We start from the raw sequence: 9919 nt of genomic DNA, 5'->3' as shown, positions 1-9919 counted from the left end.
GCTCGGCGGATGTCATGTTCTGGCCAACATTCAACAAGCTACAGTTGTCCCCTGATCAGTTGAGACCGTATACTGGTTGTCTCTACGGTTTTGCAGGGGATCAGGTAGAAGTGCGGGGATACATCGAGCTGAGGACAACGTTCACTGACGGAACGGCAGCCCGCACGGAAAAGATAAAGTACCTGGTGGTGAACGCCCCTTCTGCGTACAATGTTATGTTGGGGAGGCCAACGCTCAATAGACTGGGCGCAATACCATCGACAAGGCATATGAAGTTGAAGCTGCCGTCGATGGAAGGGGCCGTGATAACCATCATGTCGGATCAGGCTGAGGCAAGACGCTGTTATGAGAACAGTTTGAAGCAAAAAAGAAGTGTGTGCCATGTCACCACAAAACCACCACCAGGCGTGCGCGAAGAGCGATTGGCGGTCAGGGAGACACAAGGCGCTCAGAGGATGGAGAACGCTGCGGTGGGGGGCTCCCAGGTGGCCCAAGTCGAGGAAGAGGAGGAGGGCACGATCACTCCTCGCGAGTCAGGGATCGCGAGAGCGGTCATTGCCAGTGAGAGGAGGCCCCACCCAGCTGAAGGATGGGTCGAGGTGGACATCAGGGGAAGAAAATTCAAGTTGGGGGGATCCCTCATTGAAGAAGAGCGAAGGTTGATCATGGGTGTGATTGAGAAGCACATGAATGCCTTTGCATGGTCATCATCCGACATGCCAGGAATCGACCCCGATTTCCTCTGCCATCGTCTATCAATGGACCCCATGGTTCGACCGGTGCGGCAGAGAAGAAGGAAATTCAACGAGGAGAAGAGGAAGGTGATCCACGACGAAGCGCAGAAGCTCCTTGTCGCAGGGCATATCAGAGAAATCCAGTACCCCGAGTGGCTAGCGAATGTGGTACTGGTGCGGAAGGCAAGCGGCAAGTGGAGAATGTGCGTGGACTTCACTGACCTCAATAAGGCGTGCCCCAAGGATTCTTACCCCTTACCCAGTATAGATGCTCTAGTCGATAGCGCCTCGGGGGGAAAGCTACTCAGCTTCTTGGACGCTTTCTCAGGGTATAATCAGATCAGGATGCACCCAATGGACGAATGCAAGACCGCGTTTATGACGGAACGGTCTTGCTACTGCTACAAGGTCATGCCATTTGGGTTGAAGAATGCGGGGGCTACCTACCAGCGGCTCATGGATAGGGTGCTCTCGCCCATGCTGGGAAGGAACGTACACGCCTATGTAGATGACATGGTGGTTACGTCCCAAGAGAAGAAGCATCATGCAGCTGATCTGGAAGAGCTATTCACCACCATTGCCAAGTATAGGCTGAAGCTCAACCCTGAAAAATGCATATTCGGTGTGGAGGCTGGGAAGTTCTTGGGTTTCCTCTTGACAGAGCGAGGAATCGAAGCTAACCCGGAGAAGTGTGCGGCGATCGTGGCGATGAGAAGCCCAACGACGATGAAGGAGGTGCAGCAGCTCACCGGTCGCTTGGCAGCACTGTCCCGATTTATGTCTGCTGGTGGGGAGAAAGGTCACCCATACTTCCAGTGTCTCAAGCGCAACAACAGATTTCTCTGGACGCAGGAGTGCGAGGAGGCCTTCATTAAGTTGAAGGGGTATCTGGCAAGCCCCCCAGTCTTGCGAAAACCCCAGGTAGGCATCCCTCTTCGTCTATACTTTGCTGTTACGGAGAGGGCAGTCAGTTCAGTCCTGGTGCAAGAGCAGGACCAGGCCCAGAGGCCTGTTTACTTCGTAAGTAAGGTGCTGCAAGGCCCTGAAACCAGGTACCAGGCTCTCGAGAAGGCTGCTCTAGCGGTGGTATTCTCAGCCAGAAGACTCAGGCATTATTTCCACAGCTTCACGGTGGTGGTGATGACTGATCTGCCTATCCAGAATGTATTGAAGAAACCTGATGTGGCAGGAAGGATGGTCAAGTGGGCAGTAGAATTGTCGGAATTCGATATTCAGTACGAGCCCCGAGGACCGATCAAGGGGCAGGTGTTCGCGGACTTCGTAGTCGAGCTATCATCCATCGCGACACCTGCAGAAGGGCTAGATTTCCGATGGGTGTTATCGGTGGATGGCTCCTCTAATCAGCAGGGAAGCGGCGCTGGAGTCATCCTGGAAGGGCCAAACGGAGTACTGATCGAGCAGTCCCTCCGTTTCGCCTTCAAAGCTAGCAACAATCAGGCGGAGTACGAGGCCCTGATCGCGGGAACGTTGCTAGCAAGGGAAATGGGAGCAAGAAATCTGCTGGCCAAGAGCGATTCGTTACTGGTCACCGGGCAGGTTACCGGGGAGTTCCAAGCAAAGGACCCCCAGATGGCAGCCTACCTGGAGTATGTGCAGCTCCTGAAGACGTCTTTCGCCGAGTTTGAGTTAGTGCATGTACCAAGAGAGCAGAACGCCCGAGCAGACCTGCTTGCCAAGCTGGCCAGCTCAGGCAAAGGGGGGAAGCAGAGGACTGTCATTCAGGAGACCCTGAAGGTGCCGCGCGCGTTTGTGTCAGACAACCAGGTGCTTCATGTATACAAGTCAATGGAGCGTCTAACGATCGGTCATCGGTCGTTGACTCAAGAGACGCCGAGAGCGCCGAGGGTGAGATCGCGACCCTCAAAGATCGGTGAGTCGATGGAGGTCCACGCGGAGAAGGAACCCCACACCTGGATGACGCCATACCGGCTATACTTAGAAGATGGTGTACTCCCGCTCGATCTGGCAGAGGCAAAAAGAATAAAGAGGGGTTCAAGTAAGTTTACTCTCATAGATGGAAGCCTATTTAGATTTGGATTTTCTCACCCTGTGCAGATCTGTGCACACGGCGAGCAATGCACCAGACTCATGTCTGAGCTGCACGAGGGGGTGTGCGGAAGCCATGTAGGTGGTCGCGCTTTGGCAAGTAGAGTACTCGGCGCGGGGTACTACTGGCCAAAGCTGAAGGAAGATTGCATAAGGTTTGCTCAGCGATGCAAACAATGTCAGCTGCACGCAGATTGGCACAAGGCACCCCCTGAGGAGTTGAGGTCCATCCATAGCCCGTGGCCATTCCATACATGGGGGATTGACATCCTAGGACCTTTTCCCCTGGCGACAAGGCAGATGAAGTTCCTCATTGTGGCCATCGAATATTTCACTAAGTGGGTGGAGGCAGAGCCAGTTGCACACATCACCGCACAGAAAGTTGAACACTTCGTCTGGAAGAACATTGTCTGCCGCTTCGGAATACCCAAGAGGCTGGTTTCCGACAATGGCACCCAGTTCACAAGTCATCAGCTGAGGAAAATGTGTGAAGAGTTAAAGATACAACAGGTCTTCGCATCAGTGGAGCACCCACAAACAAATGGGCAGGTGGAGTCAGCAAATCGAGTGCTGCTCAGGGGGCTGAAGCGAAGACTAGACAAGGCCAAAGGAGGCTGGGCAGAGGAGGTCCCCAGAATTGTGTGGTCTTATCACACCACCCCACAGTCCAGCACCCATGAGACACCCTTCAGCCTTGTCTATGGGACAGACGCCATGATTCCTGTAGAGATACAGGAGAGCTCCCCCAGATTCTTGAACTTCGTTGCTGAAGAGTCCAATGAAGAGCGTAAGGTGAATCTGGATCTGCTAGACGAAGTGCGAGAAGAGGCCAGAGTCAGTGTTGAAGCCGTGAAGAGAAGAGTAGAGCGGAGGCACAACTCTAAAGTGAGGCCCAGGCGCTTCCAGGTAGGTGATCTGGTGATGAGAAAGGCGCATCAGAATGACATGCAGAACAAGTTATCCCCGAAGTGGACAGGCCCGTACAGAGTGGTGGAGACATTAGAGAACGGAGCCTATCGCCTAGAGACTTTGGAAGGAGGAGCAATCCCCAGAACGTGGAACGCCACCCATTTAAAATTTTATTTCAGTTAAAATTGTACAGTAATGGCGTTCTCACGCTAAAAGACACATGCTTTGTTTGTGGTGGAAACAGTTGAACAGACAAGGGGGCACTCTTTTCCCTAAAGAGGGTTTTTAACGAGGCCACCCAATTAAAGGAAAATTTCCAGCATATAAAGTGTGCTCAAGTATTAAAGTTAAAATCCTCCTTGCCCCAGGTGCAAGTGCAGGTGATTGGTTAGGCCCTACTTGCCCTAGGTGCAAGTACTGGCACCGATCTAAGTCTTCCTCACCCCAGGTGTGAGCGCAAGCAGAAAGGTTTGAAAAGCCAGGGGTGCTAGTAAGACTAAGAGAGGGAAAGGAAAGGTTTTGACAAAACGTCCTTACCCACTTGGCATACACCAATATTGGCCCAGTAAGACTCTCAGTCAGAAACCTTTCTCACCCCAGGAGTGAGACAGGGAATGAGCGACTCAACCCGCCAAAGGGTGATGACCTTGGGGAAAGGGAAAGGGGTTAGCGAGAGACACTTTCTTTTCCCAAGACGAGGCATCACTTTGAGCGATCGATGTCAAGGTCCTTTATGCACTTAGCGCTAGAGCGACAGAGAAAGCTAAGTAAGGACTAAAGAGCGATCACTGATGAGTTGTCGGTAATTGGCTAGTAGTGCAAAGCAGCGCACGAGGACCGTTAAACACCAAGCTGAGGGAATAGCCAGTCGTGATCAAGCAGATCGCGCTAAGCCTAAGCTGGTTAACACTTAGTCGCGCGCAAAGAGTAAGAGAAGCAGATCGCGCTAAGCCTAAGCTGGTCAACACTTAGTCGTGTACGAAAGGAAAGGTAAAGCCCAAGATCGCGCTGAACCTAAACTAGCTAACAGTTAGTCGCGCACATAAAGATAAGTGAAGTCCAAAGAAAATACAAGAGAAAATTGAGCAGTTGAAATCAAGGCATATCACCAGAGATGTCCATACAATTGTCAGTTACAAAGAGTTGAATGGTGCAGAAATATAAGGTTACAGAAGAAGTCAAATTTACAAAAGGGAAGAGATTCAGGGAGTAGGAGGCCTAAGTTTTCCGTCTACCACCGAGTGATGGATGCTGAATTGTGAAAGGTCCAGTTCTGGGAGGACGCAGCGGACTTGCTCGAGCGCCAGCTCGAATCCATCAATGAGGGAATCAGCGCCCACGTTCATCAAGTCCTCTTTCTCCGCCTCCAGACTTCGCCTCGTAGCCTCTGCAGCATCCCTCTGCGTGGTGAGGGCAGCAAGGGAGGAGGCAGCTTCAGACAGCTTGCCCACTGCCTCCTCAAGCTTCCTTTCAGCGGCAGCAGTTGCCTCTTTGGCAGATTTGAGCATCTCCACCCGCTGAGAATCCTGTTGGCGTAGGGAGGCGTTCTCAGCCTATAACTCCTCCACCATTTGACTCTGTTCGCGCAAGGAAGAATTCTCAGCCTGTAGCTCTGCCACCTTGCAGTCCAGAGGACCAACAGTCTACCCCATCAAGATCTCCATCTTGATGGTCTCCTGGACCTGCAGCAAATACTCCCTCCTGGCCTTCTCCACCATGCCTCGCATAAGCTCAACAGACCCCTGAGCGGCATCAAGGTCACTGTGCAGCGACTCATTGTCGTGCTCAAGTTCCTTCACCCTTTTCTCCAGGGCCTTCTGCTTGCGATGCTGGGTGGAGAACTCCAGCGAGAGCACCACCTGCTTGGCAAGGTGTGCATCTATCTCCTCCCCGCTCCAGTCGACAAGCTCCCCGTTGCTGATGTGCTGTCGCACCATAGAGATAACTCTGCTGAAGTTCTCATGGTTGGCTCCGGTGTTGCTTGGGCGCGAGCCAGACCCACCATGTTCAGCATTTGCGGTGGAGATTGTTAGTGGAGGCGGGGCACACTCGTTTTGAGCAGAAACATCCCCAGCAGGGTGAGCGGATGGACCAGGTGATTGGCCTGCTGGGGGGGAAGTTGGCGGTTGAGAGATCGGGGGCGATTGTTGGCAAGGAGAAGGTGGGCATGCGGGCTCTGGGGCAGGTCGAGTAGAGGGAGGGGGAGGTGGTGAACCTTCCTCTACCTCTACCACCTCGATCCCTCCAGGCTGGAGAGACGAGACCCCCTCAACCACTGTTTTCTTCCTCTGGCGGTGAATGAGGGGGGAGCCAAAGCTTTCCTCTTCCACTGAGACAGCAGCAGCAGCAGGTACCAGCGAAGAAGCCTTCACCAGTCTTTTCCTTTTCTTCCCTTGCTCGGGGCCTTCGGCTGGCGCGACCGAGAGTGGAGGGGCTTCAATGGGCTCAGTGGTGGAAGAGGAAGAGCCAGTCCCTTTGGCCGCTCAGCGTTTAGCAAGCTCTAACACCGCCAACCTCCTATCTTTCCCTGACATTGAATCTGCATAGGCAAGAAAGAGGAAAATTAGACAGCTAAGAGACGCAAGCAAGGGGAAAAGTATAAGAGCATGCATGAGGAGGTATAAGTGTCCTAAGGAGCGGCAGAGAAAGAACTACCTATATATTTCTTCAGGGAAACCACATCAAACTCATCCTTGATGAGGCGAGCGGAGTCATACTTAGCCCCCAGGAGAAGCCCACACAGCTCGCGCTCGAGGTCCTTGGGTTTTTTAAATTGAACCTGGGGGACCCAGTAGAGGGGGTACCCCTCGAGCAGATGAGGGCTTTGTGGGGTGGCGGATATCATATAAAATCTGCCCTTCCAGTCTTTGAAGGACTGCTGGTACAGGCCCAGAAGCACCCGTCCAGCAACCCCGTTCAGGCTGACCCAAAACCTATCCCCTGGTTTCTTCGCCTCAAAGAAGTAAAGGAACACCTCCACCGAGGCGTTGTGCCCAAAGTGGTTGCACAGGATCTGAAACGCCCGGATGAAGGCCCAGGCGTTGGGGTGGAGTTGGCAGGGCGCGACGTTCAACTCCATCATCAGCTCTTTCTCGAAGAAGGTGAAGGGGAGTCGCAGCTTCAACCTTTTGAAGATCGCGGAGTAAACAAAAACGAAGGGCACCCCATTGGTGGCCCTGTTGTCAGCGCAAATGGGCATCCCTCGGGGAGGGATGCGAACTCGGATGTGGAAGTCGTTTTCCCTGTCTATGGAACACGAGGGTTCGTCCGGGTCGTGGCTCAGAAGTGAGTTAAGATGGTCCTCAGGTAGCAAGATGGACGTTTCAGATAGCAACGCCAGAGGGGCCCAGTCATAGACCTTGGCGTTGTCATGGAATGAGGTGACAACAGGCGGTGGCGAAGCTGGTGCACTCGCGGAGGGCTGTGCACCAGAAGAAGAGGCAATGACACGAGCGGTCTGCTTCAAGCGAGCCATCGAGAGATAGCTGCAATGGAGGAAAACGAAGGGTCAGAAATAGAAAGGGAGAGAGTGATGGATGGTTCGGTGAAAAACAGAGGGGGGGAATGAGGAAGAAATGCCCAGGTAAAGGAGAAAGAAGGGGAGGCAGAAGTCAAAGCGGAAACATGAGAAAAACCCTAGCGCGGGTTGAGAAGAAGAAAAACAGGGAAGATGGATGCATGATAACTAGAATGATAAATGCAATCGGTAAAGATGACCAAAAAGGGGCCAGGGAAAAGAAAAACCATACCTTTGAATGATCGTAAGAGTTTAGGATCACAGAGAATTTGAAGAAAGATGGGTGCGCAGAAGAGAAGTTCACAGAGAGTCTGGGAGTCAAATGAAGAAGATGAAGGAACAGTGGAAGGGCGCGCCAATTTGAATGAAAGAAGCGCTAGCGACGCACAGCGCTGGCCGTTGATGGGGCCACGTGTCGCGAGATTAAGAAAGGAAGTCCAAACGTTAAAGAAGCAGCACGTGAGGTGGCACGTGAGGCGGCCCCACTTGCCACGTGGACTGAGGGCACGACCACTTAGTCTCTTCACTGAGAACGAGTTCTCAACTCGAGACTAGGGGGCTTGTGATCCGATCGGTCATCGGTAGTCGATGACGTCAGCATCAGAGAACCACGTGGACCACTCGCAGGGTGACACGTGGACCAGGTGGCAGAGAGGTAGGGGGACGATCGCCAAGAGAGGTGATCGGTGGTCAGTAACCAAGTTACCACCGACAGATCAGGCGGCAGAGAGGTCGGGGGATAGATCACCCAGAATGGTGATCGGTGGTCAGTAGCCAAGTGACCACCAGCAGACCAGTTCCCAGACTCGCGCCTGGAGGCAGAGCGCGAGTAGCGAATAAACACTGATCAGTCATCGGGTGTATTGTCATCGGGGTCTCGTGTTACACGCAGTTAAACTGGGACTAAGGTTCCCAGCGAGAGCGTTACGCATGGACCTCGCATGAGCACACCTCAAGGAATCATGCACGAGAGTGGCCTGAGGGAACTAGTAAGCCAGTCGGTGATTGGTGATTCCCTCAACCCATTACGTGCGTGTCATCCAGAAGGGTAAGTCGCCTACACAGAGAGTAACGTTCGGTGAGTGCGCTTAGACCAGCCACACCCGACGTCCACTCCTAAGAGTGTGCAATTTACCCAGATAAGAGAAGCATCCTAAGTTACTCCGCAAGGGCGTAGCTTAGGCAGACAAAGAGAGGCGCTAGAGCCCTTCCAGTAAGTGACACGTGTGTGGTTAGATGTGAGTTGCAGGCCTCCACGTGTCACCATCTGAGAGGGGTGCGGTCCAGACAAAAGAGCACTCCGTACCGCTAAAGGTACAGACAGGCGCAGCCAAGCGCAGACATGCGCAGACTCTCACGCTCCCCATTGCTGATTCTGAAGGTACGCTTTCTCTGAAAAGCATGACAGGGTTCTGACACATGCCAGAAAAGCATAACAGAATTCTGTTATGCCCAGAAGCAGGGAAAGAGAGATAAAAGGCAGAATCAGAGTGAGAGTGAGGAGGAGGATAGACGAAAAACAGAGTGCAAGTTTTTCTCACACACACATTACTAGTTTTCAGTTTCTGGTGGTTCTGTTGAACTAACTTGATCGTCGGAGTGCAAACGGCCGCTAGAGGCGCCGTCTGTGTATTTTGCAGGTCACATTTCGAAGACATCTGAGAGAAAGTTCAGAAGGTGACTCTTCAGGAGACGCAGTCGCGAAGACAGGGCAGAGAGTGTTACGAAGCGATTCACCCACGTTCAAGTTGCCGGCAGGATCAGCTAGCTTTAAGTGTTATGCTCTTGTTATGCTTGTCTTCACTTTCTTGAACATCAAGCCTTTGAATCTCAATTTCATGCTCTCTTAGTTTACCGAAAAGAGATGCCACAGTCATTAAGGTGAGATCCTTTGATTCAGAAATGGCAGTAACCTTTGGCTGCCATGTTCTATCAAGACACTTCAGTACCTTGATGTTAAGCTCTTCTTCACCAAACTTCTTACCAAGACACATAAGATGATTCACAATGTGAGAAAACCTCTTTTTCACATCACATATGGATTCTCCCTTTTGCATTATGAAGAGTTCATACTCTTGAATCAGAGAATGCTTCCTAGCTCTCTTCACATAAGTTGTGCCTTCATGTGTGACCTCCAAGATGTCCCATATTTCTTTAGTAGAGCTGCATTGTGAAACCGTGAAAAACTCATCACAACTTAGAGCAGATGTTATAATATTTTTGGTTATCCAATCAAATTTAACTTTCTTACTTTCTTCCTCAGTCCACTCGGATGAAGGTTTATCAACTAAAACATCATCTTTCTTAACTTAAGGTTAAAAAAGACCATTTTCAATTGACTCCCAAATGTCTTTATCAGTTGAGTGTATAAAAATTTTCATTCTCACTTTCCAAAATTGGTAATTAACTCCACAAAACAGTGGTGACCTGTTTATTGAGGCACCTTTCCAAAAGGGCATTTTATCAGCCATCAAAAGATTTTCAGAAAACAAAGACTTGAGTAACTTTCAAGAACCTAGCTCTTGATGCCAATTGTTAGGATTGATGACTAAAACAAGAGGGGGGTGAATTTTTTATAGAAGATTTTCGCAAATACTTTCTTTAGAATGAATATTTAACAATCAACTCAGATAAGCAATTCAGAAAGTCAATCAAATAGACAAACAGAAACTGATATAAGAATTTCAATAGG

The sequence above is a fragment of the Phaseolus vulgaris genome, chromosome 5 (genome assembly GCF_051622355.1).
Source record: "Phaseolus vulgaris cultivar YP4 chromosome 5, ASM5162235v1, whole genome shotgun sequence".
Taxonomy (NCBI): Eukaryota; Viridiplantae; Streptophyta; class Magnoliopsida; order Fabales; family Fabaceae; genus Phaseolus; species Phaseolus vulgaris.
The sequence above is the reverse complement of the archived record's forward strand: the minus strand, read 5'-3'. Positions refer to the sequence as shown.